This window comes from Lactuca virosa, chromosome 3 (assembly GCF_052849685.1).
Source record: "Lactuca virosa cultivar CGN04683 chromosome 3, Lactuca_virosa_CGN04683_v6, whole genome shotgun sequence".
Lineage (NCBI taxonomy): Eukaryota > Viridiplantae > Streptophyta > Magnoliopsida > Asterales > Asteraceae > Lactuca > Lactuca virosa.
In genome coordinates, this window is record NC_136428.1 from 77,276,414 (window position 1) to 77,300,738 (window position 24,325).

At 37.6% G+C, this 24,325-nt stretch overlaps 1 pseudogene; it reads right to left on the reverse strand.

Moving 5' to 3' along the window:
- Positions 1-1,304: 1,304 nt before the first annotated feature.
- LOC145166035 (agamous-like MADS-box protein AGL80 pseudogene) lies at positions 1,305-2,139 on the reverse strand (annotated as a pseudogene).
- Positions 2,140-24,325: the final 22,186 nt, after the last annotated feature.

Sequence of the window (24,325 nt, forward strand, 5' to 3'; positions counted from 1 at the left end):
ATATGCTAAACTCTTATGTTGGTAGATGGAGCCTGACGACTACGTCTAGCTTCAGTTTTTAAGTTTAAGTATCTAAAAAACATATAAATAGGAAAAATAAACACACTTTTCAATTCTTATATAGGCAGGCATATGAGAATAGGAGAGTTGCTGATGTCATATCTATAATTGTTTGTTGATTTGGGTTGTGGATTGTATATTCCTTGCTTTGGGGAACACGCGGTTCATTGTAGAGAGCTCCCTGGTTTCAAGTATAGACATGATGTGGTTCGGGATGTTCTCTTTGATGCTTGTCGGCGTGCTGGTATTTCTGTGAAGAAAGAAGCGCCAGTGAACTTTTTGACGGACCCGCAGGATGGAAGGTCCACACTTAGACCGGCTGACATTTTGGTCTTTGGATGGATAGGAGGGAAGCATGCGTGCGTGGATCTTACTGGGGTCTCTCCTCTCGTTGGTTTGGGGAGAGGGGGTTTCACAGCTGGGCATGTCGCTTTGAAAGCCGCTGCGTGCAAAGTGGTAAAACACGAGAGTGCATGTATAGAAAATCAACATGTGTTTGTTCCTTTTGCATTCGATACATTTGGTTTTCTCGCACCAGAGGCGGTGGAGCTCCTCAATAGAGTCCAACGGGTCATGCATTCTAATGTCATATCTCCTAGATCCGCAAATGTTGTTTTTAAAAGAATTGGGTTTGCCATCCAGAAAGGGCTAGCGGCGCAGCTTGTTGCCCGTTTGCCTTCAATCGATATGTATTGAACTAGTCTAATATAATATTCTTCGGTTGAAGAAATATGGTTAGTTTCTTCCTTGCAACCCATGTACAAACAACTAAGGGCCCCATACACGCACCAACAGTTGCAGTGTCATCCATCGATAGAAATATGGTAGGTTTGTGTGAGTTGGAAATGGGTATTGATATATAGATACAACAGGTGTCAGATTTGATAAAATCATATTATCTAAATCTTGTTTAATGATTTCCACAAAATCAGAAGAAATCACACATTAATTATAAATATTAATCTGTCTGTCATAGTAATGAATGTCTAGGGATGGAATAAAGGAATGTTGTTACTATTCTATTATAATTCTCACCTGTTAATGTTGATTATTTTTTAGTGAAAAGTATATTTGTTTACATTGCAGATAATATGGTCTCCAGGTTATGAATACTGATTTCTTTCGGTTACCTGGTGTTATATTTTTAGAACTGTAGGATTGATTAAATTTAAGCTAACAAAACAAAACAGGGGACATAAACAGAGTAACTGTTACAAAAGGAACAAAGCCAGGTTTGAGTTTTTCATTGAATCTATCCGGACCAAATTGAACCTTGTACACTCTCTTGATCAAATGAAAAGCAGGAACATATATAGTTGTAAGTTTTATGGAAAATATGAATTTGGCCATAAAGGATTAGGGTTATCAGCCAATTGAGTGATGGAATATCCAGAAGCAAGGCCCAAATTATGTTCAGATGGATTGTTGATCCAATCTGTAAACCATTGAGTTTGAGTCCCCCTTTGCATCCCATCCATATAACCACTCACATTATCCACTGTCATATCTCGTTTCTCAAGTGCAAGCATCGTTACATCAGCTGCTGCTACAGCTTTACCAGAAATGGGTTTTTTAAGGGACTCGATCCTTCTGGAAATGTGTTTTAGGGTTTGATCCACCAATCCACCTAGATCATTCAAATCAGGGAGGCTCAAATTTGTAATCGAACCTTTTCCAGTCAAACATTGATACATGACCTCAGTCATCTCCTTCTCCCAATTCTCCTTCATCTGCTTCTTGAGCTGCTCATTGGTTTTTGTCACCTGTTTCCTGATGAAGCTCTCAAGTGTCAGCATGTTCTTGCTTCTCTCCATCTCAGGGATCCTCATAAACTGAGAAACCACATGTTGGACGCCTCTATTTGTGGGCCATACCTTGGGTTGAGCTTCATATGGGCTATATATGATGGCACATGCATCGATTCCACATAAGGTACTCAACTCATTCACCTTCTTCATCAAACCCTTCTTCCTTTTCTTGTATGTTGCTTTCCTTGCTGAGTCGTTGGTTATAAAAGCAAGCTTCACTTTCTTCCTAGTCATAGCCAAACAAGCAAAGAATCGGTAGAAATATGGTATTTTTGTGTGGGAGTTGGAAATTGGAAATGAGCATTGCTATATAAATAATTAAATACCACATGTGACAGATTTGACATAATCGTAATATTAAAATCTGCTTGTTTATGGGAAATTATTATCAATTCAAAGATTTCCACAGATTCTCAAGTAATGACTAATATTCACGCATTAATTGTGAATATTAAGATAGAAGATACTAATAGGGGGATATCCTCTAATATCTGTAACAATGTGTAAATTTGTGCTTGTGTCAACAAACTCAAAGGATATAAATATTCAAGTTTCATATTAAGTTAGATGAGAATGTACAAGTATTTATGTTCAGGGTACATAGAATGTTATATAAGATGAGAACTTACATTTCATTTCCAATATGGGCAATGTATTTTATTTTTTTGCATACTACTATTAGTGGTAGAAAATTATAAGTTGCTATTATTAGTCAAGAATCTGTTGCCCAGCTCCTCCACTGTCCACAGTTTGGGTTCTGTTTTTGTCAGCTTTTTCACTGTTTTTATTTGCTACAGATAATCAAAGTCTAAGAAAACAGATTTTTCTTAGACATTTCATCAAACATCGTGCATGCATCATGATTCATATACAATCTTCTTGAATTGTTTTAAGAGAAAATGCCATTTGAAAATGTGTCTTCCAAGAGTTGATGATATTAAGCTCTCCGCATATTAAGCTCTCCGCCAAATTGAGAACATCAGTTAAAGTGGTTAATTGAAAGAAATCAGTAATAATAACTTGAAAAACATACTTCAGTTAAAGTGATTAATTGAAAGAAACCCTTTTTGAGTGATTTTGAAGCCGGAGATCACCATTCAAGCTAGTTTTTAAAGATCTGGGAGTGAAATCATTAGTAACATCAATCACTTTACTTTTTCTTAATTAAGATGTTTAGCAACTTCATTTTTTTCCTGTGGTTACGAGCTAATCCCATATACTTTTGATTAGATGTAAACAGTGTTATAAAAATCCCAACTAGGTATCGATTAATCTCCCATTAGTCTCTAGGCTCTACCCGACCGTCTAGAATATGCCTAACGATTAATCCTTTCTTACACAATGAGCGAAACAGTAGCAAACGATAAAATTTTAACACTTTGACGAAGTTCTATTTCAATAGAAACTATTTGCAAAATGATTAGTGTTGTATTAAGCATATTAACCCATTTTGTTATGATATTAGTGGTATTTACGAACTTTGTTATGATATTTGTCATATTTAATTTTTTAAATTTCAAGAAATTAGCAATTTAGGGTCCTCGATTAATCACCGCCTAGCTGATTAATCCATTAACCCCATTCCACCGACTAGCTCAAACTTTTTTTACAACCTTGGATGTAAGGGAACCCCTTATTTTACGGTTTGATTATTAGTTTCAGAACTATTAGTTGTTTAGTTTATTATGTTTGATCCTTATGTATTAAATTTTATATTTTTATTACCTATTGTTGAGTTTATATAGTCTAGATGACCAATCTAACTATGTTTGCCTGAATCATAACTCTTTTAAGACCATTAAATTATTATTACTTGTAACGCCCGTGTTTCTGGGCTAAGCATTAATGTTGTTGTAATAGTCTAGGTTAACCTTTGTAAACTCATTTTGAAATAATAAGAATGTGTTATTTGAGTATTATGTGTTTTATGCTTAATTATGTGGCTTAATTGAATCAAAGATAAAAATAAGCGATAAAATAAAATATTAGATAAGCCTGATATCTATGAAGGAAGATGTAGTGATCGTGACAAGGTTTCCGAATATATAAAGAATGTCGAAATTCGAGTTATATCGAAGAAGTTATGATCTGTCGAAGTTTCGCGACGGAACCGGCACGACGTTGCGTGACGTAAATAGTGAATTTGCGATAGAGGGATATTTAGCCTTAGTGATCTAAACGGAAGTCGTAGAATACGTTAAACCGAGAGCATGCATAAGAAGAACGTCTAAATCTTACTTCGTATGAGGAAGTTATGATTTTTCGAAGTTTTGACTTAGCAGTATGCAGCCCGAAACTCGAATATGAGATCGAGTGATTTTTAGCCGAAACAATCTAAACGAGAATCGAAGATCTTGTCGATAGTAGTCCAACGGTGAAAAGACAGACGAAAACGGAGGTAGGATGAAGAAGTTATGATTTTATAACGGAGTTTTCCTGTCCCGGGCTACTAAAAATAAGATAATAAAAATAAAGTCAAAATTAGCCGACGGGTCTAAACGAAAGTTGTAGAGCATAATCTCACATTCGCGTGGATATAAAGAACGTCGAAAACGGAGATCGTATGCGAAAGTTATGAATTTCTGAAGTTCAAGGCGCGCATCCCAAAGGGGGAACCCCCCGCGTACGGAGCCCAGAGCCTGTCTCGTCGCCTGTCAAGTCCGAAGTTCGTAAGCAATGACGCACGGCGGAACGCGCTGCGTTCGGAGGGTCAGCCTCCCCTTATAAATAGAATGCAAGGTCTCCGAGATTTGTTGCTCATTTCTTATCTTTCTCTCCCATATTTTCCTCGTTTTGCATGCAAGAGATACCCCGAAGGCCCGATATTATTCCCGAGACCCGAGGCAAGTTTTGAAGCCCGAAGATCCCGAGAAGTAAAGTTTCCGAGCCGAGACTCTGCCCGCGTAAAGCCCAGTTTTGGAGAAAACATCCCGGTTTCATCGAAGATTATTGTTTTTTAAGAGACGAGGTGCTGTCCGATCATCGTGTTATCAAGTGAGTGTATATTCGTTTTCTTCTAACACATAGATATGAAGTATTCTTTATAAAATACGTGCTATGTGTTTACATATTATTTGTTTATTTGAACTAGTTGTTGAATGGATGTTTTGTACAGGTTTTAAGCTGAATATAAATGTATATATTTTATCTACTAATATGTTGGGTAGAACATGGGTAGACAGTTGGTGTGTGAAGAAATAAAATGATGAGAGGCTTCGATGTCGTTGTTGATCTAGTCATCTAGCGGAGTATGGATGACGACCACGGACTCATTCTAGACAGTCCAGTGGAACACTAGCAGGCTCATAACCTGTAGGTGTTGTGAACGATGTGTTCACCGGTGTACTCCATCCCCCTCATGGTTGCCTTTAGGACATCTATTGCTAAGGAAGCCCCTTTGCAGTAATGTCCGTCCCGATGAAAATCCTAGATTAGGTCCCTTGTAATAGTTGTTGTTTTAGGGACATAAAGTGAGGATAACGGGAATGGGTAATCGGGTTATTGTTGGTTGGTGAAATTAAATATAATTATTTATTGTGGGTTGAAAACCCTATATGCTCACCAGGCTCCCAAGCCTGACCCATCCAGTTTCTTTGTATTACAGGTAGTGGCGCAAGGGCATAAGTTGGATGACATTGTCAAGATATTTTTGGATTATAGACCTGTAGTTATGTATAACTGTTGTAAGGTCTATTTTGTATTGTTTATGCTTTTGGTCTGTATCGGAACATGACATCCCAAGATTTTGTTATATAATGAAAATACATTTCTTTATGAAACGCTTTGATAAATTTTTATCATATTTCGTTTTGGGAACAAATTCCGCAACTCTTTTAATCAAAGGATTACTCTAATTTTATTTAAAAGCATAAATGAAACCGATCTTTTCTGGTCGTGATTTTGGGGATGTCACAGTTGGTATCAGAGCATTAGTTTAAGCGAACTAGGAATTCGTAGGATTTCTAGACTTAAACTTAGAATGCTAAGTGAAGGTTGAGAGATGAGTGTCTGTTATATTTAAGACACGAGCACTAGTTTATTTTAGGAAAGATGCCTAAAATGCTTTTATGTGCTAAATGCTATATGTTTGCTATATATGATATTGTTTGTTCGGATCTATGGTCTGTTGCCGACCTGATCTGGAAACCTTATGTGTTTAGGATTCTAAGCGTGCGTCGACGATATTAGAACTAGCATATAAACGTTTCGGAGTGATTTGGATAATTATCTATCGTGAAGGAGGATCTAAATTCACCTTGTTCGGTGTATAGATCAACGATGGCAAGAACAAGAAGTGGCGCTGGAAACGTGAAAGAAAACAGGAATCAACCACCTGTAATCGAGCAAATACCTGTTGTAGAAGCAACACGTGAGCCGGTGACAATGGCTGGTGTGCAATTGATGATTCAGACGATGTTGGATCGTCAGATGGAAGAAACTAGACGTCTGCTTCGACAAAATCGTGAAGAACTTTCAATCCAAGTTGAAGAGCCCGAAGTGAATGGAGGGCCATCGGAAGGTGGAAACTTCAGTGGTACCATTGGTCAAGCCAACCCACCAATTGTTAGACAAGATAATCGCGATGGAGGAAATGATGGAAGAGGATGTAAATACAAGGATTTTATGGCATCTAAGCCACCGTGTCTATCCGGAAGCCTGACGCCGGTGCAAATTATGGATTGGATCTCCGAAATGGAGACAATGTTTGAAAGTTGCGAATCAGCAACAGGCAGAAGACCGCTCTTGCGATCCCTTTGTTAAAATCTGGCGTGTTGAGTTGGTGGAAGCTGTTAGCTGACTCTATGCCCAAGGGAGAAGCGAGCAAAATGTCTTGGGAAGACTTTGTGGAACAATTGAAACTGCAATACTGCTCCGAGCAGGACCTTCTGGGAATCAATAATGAGTTTCAGAATTTGAAAAAGGGAAAAATGAGCGTTACTGAATACGCTGCAAGTTTCACAGAAAAGATGAAGCTTATCCCATACCTAGTTCCAACAGAACTCTCGAAGGTCAATAAGTTTGCCCTCGGACTACCAGCGGACTATGGTCCAATGGTTAAGCAAGCAACCACATTGAAAGCCGCCATCTGGGCTGCTAAGAATGTTGAGACTTAGATCAGGGAGAAGGGTCTGGAGAGATCAGAGGTTGGTGAGAAGAGGAAGTCTGATGGGCCTTCAGGGTCCAACAAGAAAAAGAAATTCTCGAAGTCTAGTTCGAGAGGAGGAAGAGGCGAAGCGAAGTGGTGCGACAAATGCAAGAAGAAGCATCATGGGAAATGTGACGGGGAAGTCACGTGCTTCAAATGTGGAAAGCCAGGGCACTATGCCAACGAATGCACCCTCACCAAGAAAGTTTGTTATGGGTGTGGGGAGGAGGGGCACATCTCGAGGGATTGTCCGAAAAAGAAAGAGGCAGCAAAACCCAACATTCCACCAAAGCCGAAGGCGAGAGCCTTTCAGATGACACTGGAAGCTGCTAAAGAAGAAGCCGATGTCGCTTCAGGTACCTTTCTCGTAAACGAATTGTCTGCCCAAATTTTATTTGATTCTGGAGCCAACTACTCCTTTATTTCGCATGAATTTGGTAGAAAGCTAGCTTTGCATGTTGATAGACTAGATAATGCTTTATTAGTCGAAGTTGTTAGTGGCAAGTTTGTACCTGTTAGCCATCGTATGAAAAATATCTTAATCGACCTGAATGGGAATAAGTTCCACGAGGAATTGTTGCCTATCGAACTAAATGGTTTCGACATCGTGCTGGGAATGGATTGGCTTAGCGCCAATGATGCCGAAATATTGTGCCGAAAGAAGATAGTAAAAGTAAACCCACCAGGGAAGGAGTCATTTATGGTGTACGGGGATAAACACAGGGTAAGTGTTGGAATCATTTCTCTAATGAAAGCCAGAAAGTGTTTGGCCAAAGGATGTACATCATATTTGGCATTCGTGATTGATGCAAAGTGGGAGAAAAAGGAGATGAAGAGCATTCCTGTCGTGTGTGAGTATCCAGAAGTTTTTCCCGAAGATCTTCCTGGATTACTGCCTGATCGACAAGTAGAATTCCGTATTGACTTGTTACCAGGAACCACACCAATAGCAAAAGCACCGTACCGACTAGCGCCAACAGAGATGAAAGAGCTTATGACACAACTTCAGGAGTTATTGGACAAAGGTTTCATTAGACCTAGTTCATCACCCTGGGGAGCCCCGGTGTTATTTGTAAAGAAAAAGGACGGGAGTATGAGAATGTGCATTGACTACAGAGAGTTGAATAAGGCAACGATAAAGAATAGATATCCATTGCCGAGGATTGATGACCTGTTCGATCAACTACAAGGCTCAAGTTATTTTTCAAAGATCGACCTAAGGTCAGGATATCATCAGCTGAAAGTAAGAGAGCAGGATATCAAGAAGACTGCATTTAGAACACGATATGGACACTACGAGTTTTTGGTTATGTCGTTTGGACTGACCAATGCTCCAGCAGCATTCATGGATTTAATGAACAGGGTTTGTAATCCGTTCCTTGATAAATCTGTGATAGTGTTCATAGATGACATTCTGATTTACTCGAAAAGCCAAGAGGAGCATGGGCAACACTTGCGCGAAGTGTTAGAAGTCTTGAAAATGGAGAAGTTGTATGCTAAGTTCTCCAAATGTGATTTTTGGATTCGAGAAGTCCAATTCTTGGGTCACGTGGTCAACCAAAAAGGAATAATGGTTGATCCAGCAAAGATCGAAGCTGTGATGAAGTGGGAACAACCAAAAAGTCCCACGGAGGTCCGAAGCAAATTCTTGGGTCACGTGGTCAACCAAAAAGGAATAATGGTTGATCCAGCAAAGATCGAAGCTGTGATGAAGTGGGAACAACCAAAAAGTCCCACGGAGGTCCGAAGCTTTTTGGGATTAGCCGGATACTACCGAAGGTTTATCCAAGGCTTTTTTTCGATCGCTACTCCATAACAGCTTTGGCTCACAAAGGAGCTACTTATGCTTGGAGTGATAAGCACAAAGAAGCATTCGAGTTGCTAAAGAAGAAGCTATGTGAGGCACCGATTCTTTCTCTACCCGATGGAGTTGAAGACTTCGCTGTCTATAGCGATGCGTCTGGTGTTGGGTTGGGTTGTGTTTTGACCCAAAGAGAAAAGGTGATAGCATATGCGTCTCGACAGCTGAAAGAGCATGAGAAGAATACCCTACTCACGATTTGGAGCTGGCAGCGGTAGTTTTCGCTCTAAAGATATGGAGGCATTACCTCTATGGCTCGAAGTGCAAACTTTTCACTGATCAAAAGAGTCTCCAATATCTCTTTAATCAGAAGGAATTGAATATGAGGCAGCGACGCTGGCTAGAATTACTTACGGACTACGACTGTGAGATACTTTACCACCCCGGTAAAGCCAATATTGTTGCTGATGCTCTCAGTCGGAGAGTCAATCTTGAAAGAAAAAGGCCAAAAGCGTTGAGAATAGAAGTTGTCTCGACAATTGTGGAGAGTATAAAGAAGGCTCAAGAAGAAGCTTCAGAGAAGAATGACCGGAAGGAGGAACGTTTGGGCAAAACGTTAGTGTTTGGTACAAACGGTCATGGACTGAAGGTATTCCAAGATCGTATTTGGGTACCTAAGTCAGGAGGAATAAGAGATCTTCTGATGGGAGAAGCTCACAAAACCATGTACTCAATTCATCCTGGCAGCACTAAAATGTATAGGGACCTAAAACCCTATTACTGGTGGCCGACGAAGAAGCTCGACATTGCGAAGTATGTGGCGGAGTGTGTGACCTGTGCGAGAGTCAAGGCACAACATCAGAAACCATACGGGAGTCTAGAACCTTTACCTATGCCTATGGGTAAATGGGAAGACATTGTTATGGATTTTGTCACTAAACTGCCCAGACCGAAGAATGGTCACGACATGATTTGGGTGGTCGTTGATTGCTTCACTAAGAGTGCGCACTTCATAGCAACCAATGAGAAATGGTCTATAGATAAGTTTGTGAATTCTTATGTGAAGGAAATTGTGAGGCTTCACGGTGTTCCGTTAACGATTGTATCAGATCGTGACAGTCATTTCACCTTAAGATTTTGGAAAAGTCTATAAGAGGAATTGGGTACCAAGTTGTGTTTGAGTACAGCTTACCATCCACAGACTGATGGTCAGAGCGAAAGAACGATACAAACACTTGAAGATATGCTGAGAGCATGTACCCTGGAATTCCAAGGTAACTGGGATGAACATTTACCTTTGGTAGAATTTTCCTACAATAATAGTTTCCACTCGAGCATTAAGATGGCACCTTATCAAGCTTTGTACGGAAAAAAGTGTCGTACGCCGTCTTGTTGGCTTGAGGCTGGGGAAAAGCAGTTTATGGGACCGGAGATAGTCCATCAAAGTGCTGAAAAGTTGAAAATAATTAAGGAGAGAATGTTAGCAGCTCAGGATCGTCAAAAGAGCCATGCTGACAAGAAAAGAAGACCGATGCCTTTTGAAGTTGGAGATTCGGTTTTGCTTAAAGTCTCGCCGTGGAAGGGACTTATAAGGTTTGGAAAAAGGGGAAAGTTAAGTCCAATGTTTATTGAACCGTTTAAAGTTCTTCAGAGGATTGGGAATCAAGCTTATAAGCTCGAACTACCAGAAGAACTGAGTGGAATTCATAACACTTTTCATGTGTTATTTGAGGAAGTTCACGGGAGAAGTTCCCGACATGATTCCACTTTCGGAGTTGAGAATTGATGAGAACAAAAGGTTAATTGAAGAACCGGAGGCAATCGTTGACCGAAAGACTAAGAAGTTACGACGTAAGATGGTCAAATTAGCGCTTGTCCGTTCGAAACATGCGAATGGGCCAAATCTCACCTGGGAAACGGAGAGTGACATGACCGATTTTCTCGGCCAGAAAAGACCGATTTTCGTTTATGCTTTTTAAAATAAAATCAGAGTAATCCTTTTAAAAGGTGTTGCGGAATTTGTTCCCATAAAAACATGATAATTATATTATCAAATCATTTCTGAAGAAATGTATTTTATTCACTTAAACCATTGGGATGTCATCGTCAATACAGAAACATAAGCATAAACAGAACTTACACTCACTTATAGTAGTGATCTACATCTCTTTTAATCTCTCAGTGTAAAGTAACTTCGTATCAATACCTGTGATACAAACAAATTGAGTGGGTCAGGCTTGGGAGCCTGGTGAGCATATAGGGTTTTCAACCCACAATAAATAATTTATTATGCTTAAACATCAAACAATCAACCCAATTACCCAATCCCCATTATCTTATTTATTTCTTAAGGATTTACCCTAAGAATCAAATCTCACTCATTCCTGAGGATTCATCCTAAGGAATAGGCACGAAGTCCATCGCTGCCCAAGTTTCATACAACAGGCACTACGTCACATAGTCGTCGGGGTTTATACAATAGGCACTACGTCTCATAGTCGCTAAGGTTTATACAATAGGCACTACGTCTCATAGTCGTCAGGGTTTATACAATAGGCACTACGTCTCATAGTCGCTAAGGTTTATACAATAGGCACGAAGTCACATCGTCACCAGGGTTTATCTAATAGGCACGAAGTCACATCGTCGCCAAGATTTATACAACAGGCACTAAGTCCATAGCTGCCAACATACTAAATCCGTAGCTACCAACGTACATCTATACTGTACAAAATTCATAGCTACCAACGTACATCTATACTGTACTTCTATCCCTCATACTTTATCTACCCATGTTTTACCCAACATATTCGAAGATAAAATATATATACATTTTAAATCATTTTAAACATGTATAAAACATTCATTCAACACCCATCTCGAATAAACAAACAACATATATACACATAGCACGTATTTTATATAAAATACTTCATATCTATGTGTAAGATGAAAGTGACTATACACTCACTTGATTTAATGAAAATCGGGCAGCAATTCGTTTCCTAAAACGATCGTTTCTAATAAAACCGAGAGTTTTATTGAGAAACCGGGCTCTGCGAGGGTTGGACTTCGAAACCGAAAAGATAAATTTTTCGGGCTTCTCGGGCACTTCGTGGCGTATTCCGGGTGTTAGAATCGATACCGGGGCTTCGGGGAATGTTAAGATGAAGAAAATATGGAAAAAGGGGCTAAAAGTGACAATTTCCAAAAAGTACCCGAGAAGGCTCGCATGACCCTTCTATTTATAGGGTCCGAAGTCGGTCTGGTGGTGGGGTCCGCAGGCGAGGGTGCGCAGGTGGCTGCACGTGCGAAGGCCTCGCTGTCCTCTCCTGATTGGACCGAGGTCTAGTGGTCCATCTGCGAGGCTCGGAGGCTAAGGCGGTGCGAGGCTCGGTCCAGCTGCGAGCTTCGGATTGGGCCTCCCTTCGGTCGAATCAGAATCCGACACGCAGCTACTGTTCATGCGAGGGAAGGCGACACGTGGCTTCGCATGACTCACCAATTTCGGACACGTGGCACTCTTTCAGCGAAGGTGACGTGGCAAAAACGTGACTATGCGAATTTTCTCGGTTTTCGCGCCAAAACTTCTAAAATCCATAACTTTCGCATACGAGCTCCGTTTTTGACGTTCTTTATATGCACGCGTAGGTAAAATTACGCTCTACAGCTTTCGTTTAGACTTCGTCGGCTAATTTTGACTTAATTTTTATATTATTATTTTTAACAGACCGGGACAGGAAATCCGTTAAAAATTCATAACTTCTTCATCCGACGTCCGTTTTCGTCAGACTTTTTACCGTTGTGCTACTAATGACGAGACCTTCGATTCTCGTTTAGGTCGTGTCGGCTAAAAATCACTCGATCTAAAATTCGAGTTTTTTTTAGTTGTCTACTGCTAAGCTGAAACTTCGAAAAATCATAACTTCCTCATACGAAGTCAGATTTGGGCGTTCTTTTTATCGAACTTCTCGGTTTAACGAATACTACGAGTTTCGTTTAGATCACTAAGGCTAAAAAGTAGTTTATCAAAAGCTCACTTTTTACGACATTCGGCACCGTGCCGGTTTGTCGCGAAACTTCGACATGTCATAACTTCTTCGTTATAACTCGGATTTCGGCATTCTTTATATATGCGTAATCCTTGTCATGCCCACTACAAGTTTCTTAATAGATATCGGCTTTATCTAATATTTATTTTTGACGCTCATTTTTTTTCTTAATTAATTAAACCCTAATAATTAAGCATAAAACACATAAAATTCACATAATTCCTTTTCATTTCTCCAAAATGAGTCACAAAGGTTAACCTAGACTATCATGTCAATATTAATGCCTAGCCTAGAAACACGGGCATTACACAGAGCCTGTCTCGTCGCCTGTCAAGTCCGAAGTTCGTAAGCAATGACGCACGGCGGAACGCGCTGCGTTCGGTGGGTCAGCCTCCCCCTATAAATAGAATGCAAGGTCTCCGAGATTTGTTGCTCATTTCTTATCTTTCTCTCCCATATTTTCCTTGTTTTGCGTGCAAGAGATACCCCGAAGCCCCGGTATTATTCCCGAGACCCGAGGCAAGTTCCGAAGCCCGAAGATCCCGAGAAGTAAAGTTTCCGAGCCGAGACTCTGCCCGCGTAAAGCCCGGTTTTGAAGAAAACATCCCGATTTCATCGAAGATTATTGTTTTTTAAGAGACGAGGTGCTGTCCGATCATCGTGTTATCAAGTGAGTGTATATTCATTTTCTTCTAACACATAGATATGAAGTATTCTTTATAAAATATGTGCTATGTGTTTACATATTATTTGTTTATTTGAACTAGTTGTTGAATGGATGTTTTGTACAGGTTTTAAGCTGAATATAAATGTATATATTTTATCTACTAATATGTTGGGTAGAACATGGGTAGACAGTTGGTGTGTGAAGAAATAAAATGATGAAAGGCCTCGATGTCGTTGTTGATCTAGTCATCTAGCGGAGTATGGATGACGACCACGGACTCATTCTAGACAGTCCAATGGAACACTAGCAGACTCATAACCTGTAGGTGTTGTGAACGATGTGTTCACCGGTGTACTCTATCCCCCTCATGGTTGCCTTTAGGACATCTATTGCTAAAGAAGCCCCTTTGTAGTAATGTCCGTCCCGATGAAAATCCTAGATTAGGTCCCTTGTAATAGTTGTTGTTTTAGGGACATAAAGTGAGGATAACGGGAATGGGTAATCGGGTTATTGTTGGTTGGTGAAATTAAATATAATTATTTATTGTGGGTTGAAAACCCTATATGCTCACCAGGCTCCCAAGCCTGACCCATCCAGTTTCTTTGTATTACAGGTAGTGGCGCAAGGGCATAAGTTGGATGACAGTGTCAAAATATTTTTGGATTATAGACCTGTAGTTATGTATAACTGTTGTAAGGTCTATTTTGTATTGTTTATGCTTTTAGTCTGTATCGGAACATGACATCCCGAGATTTTGTTATATAATGAAAATACATTTCTTTATGAAACGCTTTGATAAATTTTTATCATATTTCGTTTTGGGAACAAATTCTGCAACTCTTTTAATCAAAGGATTACTTTGATTTTATTTAAAAGCATAAATGAAACCGGTCTTTTCTGGCCGTGATTTTGAGGATGTCACATTACTAGTGATGGACCAAATCTCAAAATTAGGTCAAAAAAATTAATGAACTTTAATGAGATTAATTACTAGATCAACTCTTGCATAATACAAACTAATACTAATTATTTTGATAGTTTTTTTGAACCAACCTACTCCTAAATATCACCTATGTCTCCTAATGAGACTTGAACCCCTGACCTCTCATTTGAGAGTGTCACTCTTTACCGCTAGGACAAATGCCCTTTGGTATTTATTTTGATAGTTAATTACATGATCATTGTGTTAATTTTCCTTGTAATCATTATGGTTAGTTAATCGTACCAAGATAACTAATTAATATAGGAATCGGTAGACAACGAACTAAATCCATTGCACTTATGAGAAATCAACTAAAATCAACGGGGGAATCGAATCTAAGTTAACGTACCTTAAAAATCTTGTTGTTAATCCAATCTCTAGTTTTGTTTGTTTCGTTTTAGTATCGTTTAATTCAGTTTAGACAAAATTCCCCTTTCACATTTCTCCTTTTAGTTTAACTAGTATCTAAATATTTTGAATTAAATCATATACCTGTTTCCCCTAGCGTTCGACAATCAGTCTTACCACAACTATACTACTATACGATTAGGTACATTTTCCCAATTATGTGTTAGTATCAAATTATATTAAAACCAATTATAAATTTTCAAAATGATTATAAATCACACATCAGGCTGAACATAAAACAAATCAACGAAGGAATATTCATTAATCAATAAGCGTATACAAAGATATTATTGACTTGATTTGGAATGAAAAAGTGTTCAGATGCAAAGATTCCCATGGCCTACTGAACCAGATTAAGTCGATTGACAAACCCGTAGTGGTGTAACGCCTGGTTCCAGGTATCCAGGTATGTTTATTTATTTATTAAGGAAAATAAGAAAGAAGATTTTGAGATGGAATCGACTTCGCGATGCGACCAATGCTGGTCGTGGCGCACACTAGCTTAATAAGTCACGACGTGACCTTAAGTGGTTCTTGATGTATCGCCGCCATAGCCCAATACCCTAGGACTTAGGTTTTGAACACTATTTAAGGACACCCTAGCCTCCTTCCACATTCTTGAGTTTTGGTGCAATTTGGTGTGAAGCTTTAAGAAGAAGCAAGTAGTTTTGGTGCAAAGGAAGATAAATGCAAAAAGTTCCAACCTTCTTGTCATCTCAATAACCTTTATAAGTGTTAAAGTTTGCATCTTTATAACCCTATACTCGTAGATCTAGAGTTTTAGTCACTTTGGTCCCTTATTGGAATGATTTCCTTGGATTTTGGAAAACTCTAGGTTGGTGGGATGTTTTGGATGGCAATCTGGACTCAATGTGGTGAAAAGAGTGCATGCATATGCTCTATTTGAATCATGCAAGAAAACCTTAGCCTTTTAGGCTTGTTTTAGATCTAGGGTTTGTGTTTAGCATGTTAGGGGCTTGCATGTTTATAAAGTTTAGATTTGTATCCATCATACACCTCCCAAGATGGTGTCTAAAAGGTTATAGTCTTGATATAATGGATTAAGAACTTAACAAGAAGTGGTTGTTCTCCCCATGAAGCACGCCGTGACCAAGGCTTGGTCGCAGCGCGAAGCTTGGTCTGGTTCGCGACTATTTTGGACTATAGTGGTAGCGATGTGGCCAAAGGCTTTTTGACTAGTTTGACTTTTGGTCAAACTTTGATGGACATGGAGTTTTGGACTGAGGTTTTGTTGGGTTATGAGGATCTTTTGGCCAAAAAGTCATACACAGCGGAAGCAATCAAAACATAATACAATAACTCATGACCCAAGAGACAGATCCATATTTGATGTGCTAAAGATAGTTTGTAAAATAAACTCATTTAAAATACAAATCTAGTTTTACATTTATAAAACCGAACAAACCAAACTAAAACTATCTACACCAGACAGTGTACCTTATGAGTGACAACATATCTTAGGTAAGTAAGAGTTTCGAACACATGGGAAACGGAGATGTATTACCATCTTTAAATCCAATTATTAATCAATCTTATAAGAAGGCATATAAATAGGATTTATAATAAATGTTACTCAAATAATCAAACCAATTAATAATTAAACAAATAACCATGGCTAACTATATAGATAACATACTTTGAAGGTACTCATATTTGTATTTAACCACTCCTCATTCTAATGACAATTTCACCTAAATAGATATTGATACGTTGTTCATCGATTCCTAAATTGATTGGATCGGATGGTCAAGTCACTAATCCTATGATTCTAAAGACTCAATTAGTTGATCAGTCTTCTCAAATTGGTTAAACTAATAACTCAATCATGGATATTAAATCAGTACTATTATGCTTAACATATGGATAGGATCGACCACTATTCCTATTGCTCACCTCATTAATGTAGTTTTGGACCACTAATGTTAGCAAAAAAATATAATACAAGATTCATAATTTATACCTCATCTTAGATCATACACTCAATTACATAAAAATTTAAAATTAATTTGACCTTACCCTACCCCCATTATTCTTTTTGTAACACCGTAAATTTTCAACAAAAATTTTGAATTTTAAATCACATAAAACTCGATGTCACATGTTCTCAAAATCACAATGTATCAAATGTCAAAAACACAAGTCAACAAAAACAACCGATAATATCCCAAAATCCACAACATAATCTGCAACAAGTATGTACAATCAAGTCGGCGCCTTCCCGCGATCCTGAGAAGTATCTGAAACACATATCATACGACACTGTAAACACAAAGCTTATTCAGTTCCCCAAAATACCACAAACACAAATAATAAGCCTCTCATAGCTATAGCTCGGCATGGACCCTCCGGTCATGCGTCTCGGTGAGGACCCTTCGGTCTCACGGCTCAGTGTGGACCCTCTGGTCATGTGTCTTAGTGAAGACCCTTCGGTCTCACAGTGTAACGCCCATGTTTCTAAGCTAGGCATTAAAGATTATGTAATAGTCTAGGCCAACCTTTGTAATTTGTTTTGAAATATAAGATGTATTATTTGAGTATTATGTGTTTTATACTTAATTATTATGATTTAATACGTTAAGGATAAAAAAAACGTCGAAAATAAATATTAGATGAACCCGATATCTATGAAGAAAGTTGTAGTGGGTGAAACAAGGATTCCGGAGATATAAAGAATATCGAAATCCGAGTTATAACGAAGAAGTTATGACATGTCGAAGTTTCGCGACAGAACCGGCACGTTGCTGTGTGACGTAAAAAGTGAGTTTACGATAAAGTGCTTTTTAGCCTTAGTGATCTAAATGAAAGTCGTAGTATACGTTAAAACGAGAGGTTGCATAAAAAGAATATCCAAATCTGACTTCGTATGAGGAAGTTATGAATTTTCTAAAATTTGGCATAGAAGTGTGAAGCCCGAAACTCGAATTTTAGATCGAGTGATTATTTAGCCGAAACAACCTAAACAACAATTGAAGATCTTGTTGATAGTAGTTCAACGATAAAAAGACAGACGAAAACAGACGTCGGATGAAGAAGTTATGAATTTTTAACGGACTTTTCCTGTCCCGGCCTGTTAAAAATATAACTTTAAAAATAAAGTCAAAATTAGCCGACGGAGTCTAAACGAAAGTTGTAGAGCACGGTCTCACCTACGCGTGGATATAAAGAACGTAAAAAACGGAGCTCCTATGCGAAAGTTACAAACTTTTGAAGTTTGAAAAATCGGAGTACGCCCAGCGTACTCGTGTACGTGATCCGGAGTTCGTCACCCCACTACTCCTTCGAATGATGAACACGTGTTCGTAGCATTGACGTGTCCGAGCTGATCCCTTCGTACGCCCAGTGAAGAACTGAACGAAGTAGTACGCCCCGCGTACCAGGAAGTTACGCCCAACGTAATAAGGAGCTTCGGCCTCTTATAAATAGGATGCGAGGCCTTCCGAAAATTGTTTACAAATTTCCACTCTTACACCTTTTTCTTTCTTTTTACCTACAAAAAATACCCCCAAGCCTAGAATATCATCCTAGCATCGTAAGCAAGCCTCGGAGAGCCCGAAGTTCCCGAGAAAAGAGTTTTTCGAGACAAAACTCTGTCCGCGTGAAGCCCAGTTTTTTAGAAAACATCCTGGTTTCATCGAAAAAGATTGCCTTAAGGGACGAAGTGCTTTCCAACCGCCGTCTTATCAAGTGAGTGTATAGTCACTTTCATCTTACACATAAATATGAAGTATTTTCTATAAAATACGTGCTATGTGTAATTATATTGTTTGTTTATTTGAGATGGGTGTTAAATAGATGTTTTATACAAGTTTTAAACTGTATATGTATTTTTATCTACAAATATGTTGGGTAAAACATGGGTAGATGAAATAGTTGATGTGTGTTAAAATGATGAGAGGCCTCGATGTTGTTGTTGTTTCAGTCATCTAGCGGAGTATAGATGACGACCACGGACCTTTCTAGACAGTCCAGTGGAACGCTAGCAGGCTCGCAATCTGTAGGTGTTTTTGAACTTAGTGTTCACCGGTATACTCCATCCCCCACATGGTTGCCTTATTTGACATAAATTGCTGAGGAATCCCTAAAGTAGTGTTGTCACCCCGATGAAAATTCTTAGGCTAGGTCCCTTATGGTAGGTGTTTAGGGACGTAAAGTGAGGATAACGGGAACGGGTAATCAGGGTTATTGTTGGTTGACAAAATTAATAAATTTATTATTGGTTGATGAAATTAATAAATTTATTATTATTTGTGGGTTGAAAACCCTATATGCTCACCAGGCTCCCAAGCCTGACCCACTCAGCTTTTTATATTACAGGTAGTGGACCCAGAGCATAGTTGGATGATGAAGAGAGATTTTTGGATTATAGGCCAGAAGATGTAAATAACTGTTTTAAGCCTTATAATGTATTGTTTATGCTTTTGGTCTGTATCGGAACATGACATCCCGAGGTTTTGTTATATAATGAAAATACATTTCTTTAAGAAATGCTTTGATAAATTTTTATCATATTTTGTTTTGGGGACAAATTCCGCAACATCTTTTGGAAGATTACTCTGATTTCATTTTAAAAGCATAAACTAAATCGGTATTTTCTGGCCGTGAAATTTGGGGATGTCACACACAGCTCCGGTCGGACCCTCCGGTCCTGTATCTCAGTGAAGACACTTCGGTCTCACAACTCGGTTTGGACCCCCCGGTCCTATCTCAGTAATGCACAGAATAATATAGCATATATCACAAAGAAAAGATGCATAATATCACATAACTCAATATAAGCACATAGGACCCTCCGGTCGATAACTCAAATAAGACCCTCCGGTCACACAGCATTACCACTCAGGTAAGTATAGTGAGAGACTCATCTTGTAAGTAAGCAAGTAGATCTAGTACCCCACGAACAGTCTAGACTCCGCCTACATAACATAATTATCTCTAATAAGCAATTTCTAATAATCACCAAGCTAACTCTTCAACTAGGTCTCAAAAGGGTGAAAATACCATTTTACCCCTCCATGGTCTCCAAAGTCCACTATTGACCAAACCCTAAAAGTCAACGGAAGTCAACACTTGAGTCAACAATCCATGTTGATCGAACTCGGCGAGTGCACCTATGTGACTCGTCGATCTCCCCTGTCCTTAGGAAATCGGGAAAACCCCAACTTAACTCGTCGAGTTGTCTCACCAACTCGTCGAGTTGTAGCGCGTTCAGACTATCGAGGAAACCCTTCCTGACTCGTCGAGTTGGCTCATGCAGTCGTCGAGTCAGTCTAGACCAAATTCTCATTTCGACGATTCTAAGCAGAAATAATGTCCCAAACTCTAGATCTAGCCTCCCAAGGCTGAAATAACACGTAAAGCTGCAAGCTTTACGTCCATGCATGACATCTAGGGCTCAGAATGCCATAATAAGCTCTATATGGGGTCTAATGCATAAAAGCTTGTCTCTAGCTTGATAAAGCTTGGATCTTTGGACTCAAGGGACCTCCTTCAGTCCATATCTGATGTCTCAACCTCATGTCATGCTCAAATGACTCAATACCCAAAAGATGGATGGAAGAAAGCCCTAAAACTCCCTAGAAAGAGATCTAACAAAAGAAATGATCAAGGTGGTAGCTTTTTACCTCCAAACAAAAGCTAGCACCGAAAAACTCTTGATCCAAAAGCCTCTTCTCGTTCCAAGCCTTGATGCTCTTCACTGCCCTTCCAAATATGCACTAGAACACTTAAAGTTAGCTTCTCTTTTTCTCACAAACGAATACACTTGATTAGGATTTCTCACAGAGTAGAAGGGTGATAAGGGAGGCGGAAATGAAGGCTTAAGGTCCTCCGAATCGTCGAGTAGAGTTTTCTCACTCAGCACCTACTCGTCGAGTCGGGGTCCTCCGACTCGTCGAGTAGACTCTAAAAGTCTCGCGACTATCTCAAACTCTACTCGACGAGTTGTGGCCTCCAACTCGTCGAGTTCCCTTTTCAAAATGGGTATAAAATAATTAAATAATATACCTGAGACTCGGAATGTTACACTTTTACCCCTCAACTCTGACCTAAAATTAGATATGACAAATCAGTCTTTTTTACATTGACTAGGGACCAAATTCAAAACCAAACCAAGCTATAGATACCTTTTGAATTAAAAAATTAAATTAAAGACCAAACATGCAAATTATCCAAATTATAGGGATTATTCGTACAATCTATCCAAAATATAATTATAAATGACTCCAAGTGCAATTACTTATAAGTGTAGGGTTATTTTTAAACTAATGCCCCTTTTTTTCTCTCTCTCTCTCTCTCTCTCTCTCTCTCTCTCTCTATATATATATATATATATATATATATATATATATATATATATATATATATATATCCGGTAAGAATTTTTTTATAGGAAGGTAAGAAGTTTTTTTTCTACATATTTTTTTGACGAACAAAATAAATGAATCACTAAATGAATAAAAAATAACATGATTCACAAAAAAAAATTCTCAAAAAAAACATCTCGATGATTCATTTATACAATGATTTTGTTGTTATTCACTAAAATTGTCATAAAAGTGAATTTTTTCGTAATTTACTTTAAAATGAATCATGAAGATGTTTTTTTGGGAATTTTTTCTTGTGAATCGTCTTAAAAATGAATCACCTAATGATTCATTTTGTTTGTTCGCTAAAAGAATATGTAGAAAAAAAAACTTTTTTCCTTCCTACCAAAATTTTCATTCTTATTTGATCTTGACTATATATATATATATACATATATATATATATATATATATATATATATATATATATATATATATATACACACACACACACGCTTGATTTGGAATTTTTGAAATTGAGGATTTGTAGAAAGCGTACTTTAGATGTGCCTAGGAATGCTTTGACAGGAGGAGGCAGGAAGACATAAGCATGTGTGTTGAGAATTGTAGCATGCCTGAATCTCGTTGAAGGCGAACTTGCCAAGTTTCAGGTACTTTCTCACTATTAATCTTGTTATCTACATCGATTGTGAAAACCAGATCTTCTTAGCATTATGCATCTTGATATGTAGTGAATTCAGAGATCACAAACATTTGCTTTGTGGAATACAAGAACGATTGAATAGATCACTGATGGTATGCCAAGATAAGTTTGAGTCTGCAAAGATGCAACAGATGAGGACCGATGCAACAAAGGATATGGAATCATGTGTTAATCAGACAGTTGAAGAACATGTCAAGGCATTGCCACATTTGGTTGCAAAATTAAAGGCTTCCCTCGACATCAATCCCATAAACGAGTGAAAACCCATAGGAGGTAAAGAAGCATAGGCTAATATACATTTACAATTTGCTAATGGAACTTGAATAATTGGGCAAGTTTTATTCTTGCTTTACTGATACTGCTCAAGTTAGGGGTGTCAAATTGGGTAATTGTGTCATGTTTTTATTTGACACATGACACTATAATTTTTTTTATATAACACGAACACGATTCAACTTTGTCATGTTCCTTTTTTACTAACACAAAAACGAACCAATAACAAACACAACCCGACCGAGGTCTGTGTTTTTACACTAGACACGGATACAAACACATGTGTTATGTCATGAACTGAAGTTGTAGCATTTAGTTTTGGATTAGGATTAAACAGATTTAAAAAAGTAGTTAACGAGTTGTAAGAAAATTACTTGTCAAGGAAAAATGCAAATTACTTAAGAATCATTAGTTTTAGGGTGATGGTTTTATTCATAAGATCACATTATAGTTTTGAAAAGTGAAAATTTCATAAAAGACTTTACATTTTCAATTATTTCACTTGAAAACTGGTTTTAAAAGAGAAAACATTTGATAATTTGGATATTTTCATCTAAGTTGTTTAGCCATTAATATTGGTTAGGTGTTAGAAATACGGATATAATTTAATTCGAATGAAAAGAGTTTAATCTAAAATAGTCCACTCCAAAATATGTCGATGTTCACTCCAAACAGACCAATATGATATACCCATGGTTCCAAACAATCTGAAGCGTGGCAGAAAGGTTAAGTCTCAACTTTTACGAGTCATGGTGAGACATGGTCAGAAGTTGCCCGAAAGGTATCACTTAGCCAAGAAGTTAGGGGATTTATAGTCTCGATTGGTACAATTATGTAGACCTAAGAGTAAATTTAAGGGTGTGGAGTTAGTCATTAGAAACATATAATTATAGATTTATATCAAATATATCAAGTTTTTAAGTTTTGTTATATCAACAACTAATAACAAAAGGTTAACAAAAACACAATGGTTTGATGCCCGATAAAAAAAAACGATAAAAATGTGCCTTATGAAAAACTCCTGCCATAATGCACCATGACGTGCCTTACTTTGTCTGGGCTTGCGCAATACCTCAAAGGTTTTCGATATAGTGGGTTGACATGTTGCTGCCATGACGCACTTTTTAGAACATTTTATTATTTGATGTTGGTCGGACAAAACTTAGCTAGTAAAAATAATAACTTAAATGATATATTCAAATTATCATTGGGTTTTCTTCGCTGAAAAAAATAATAAAATCGTAATGACTTTTTAGATAGAAGACGGAAAATACGTCTTTGAAATTTGACATTCAGAAACACAAGTGTTGTTAATTTTGTAAATATTACCCGTAATTAAATTTGGATTATATGAATATAGAACAAATCACCACTTTATTATATATATATATATATATATATATATATATATATATATATATATATATATATATATATATATATATATATATATATAGAGTCAAGATCAAATAAGAAGGAAATTTTTGGTAGGAAGGTAAGAAGTTTTTTTTCTACATACTTTTTTCGCGAACAAACAAAATGAATCATTAGATGATTCATTTGTAAGATGATTCACAAGAAAAAATTCTCAAAAAAACATCTTGATGATTCATTTATACAATGATTTTGTTGTTATTCACTAAAATTGTCATAAAAATGAATTTTTTTCTTAATTTACTTAAAAATGAATCATAAAGATGTTTTTTTGGGAATTTTTTCTTATGAATCATCTTACAAATGAATCATCTAGTGATTCATTTATTTTGTTCGTCAAAAAAATATGTAGAATAAAAACTTCTTACCTTCCTACCAAACAAAATTTCTTACCTATATATATATATATATATAGGTATATATATATATATATATATATATATATATATATATATATATATATATATATATATATATAGTGTCCATCTTTAGTCCAAATTGATTGCACTTCCAAAAATTTAAGAACCACCTAGACCGGTTCCAGTTTCGGTTCTAACTTTCTAGGAACTGCTCCTTCAAGGAAATTAGTATTTTTAAATTCCACAAGATTGAAATCATTAACGATCTTAGTCTTCAAACTTGAATTG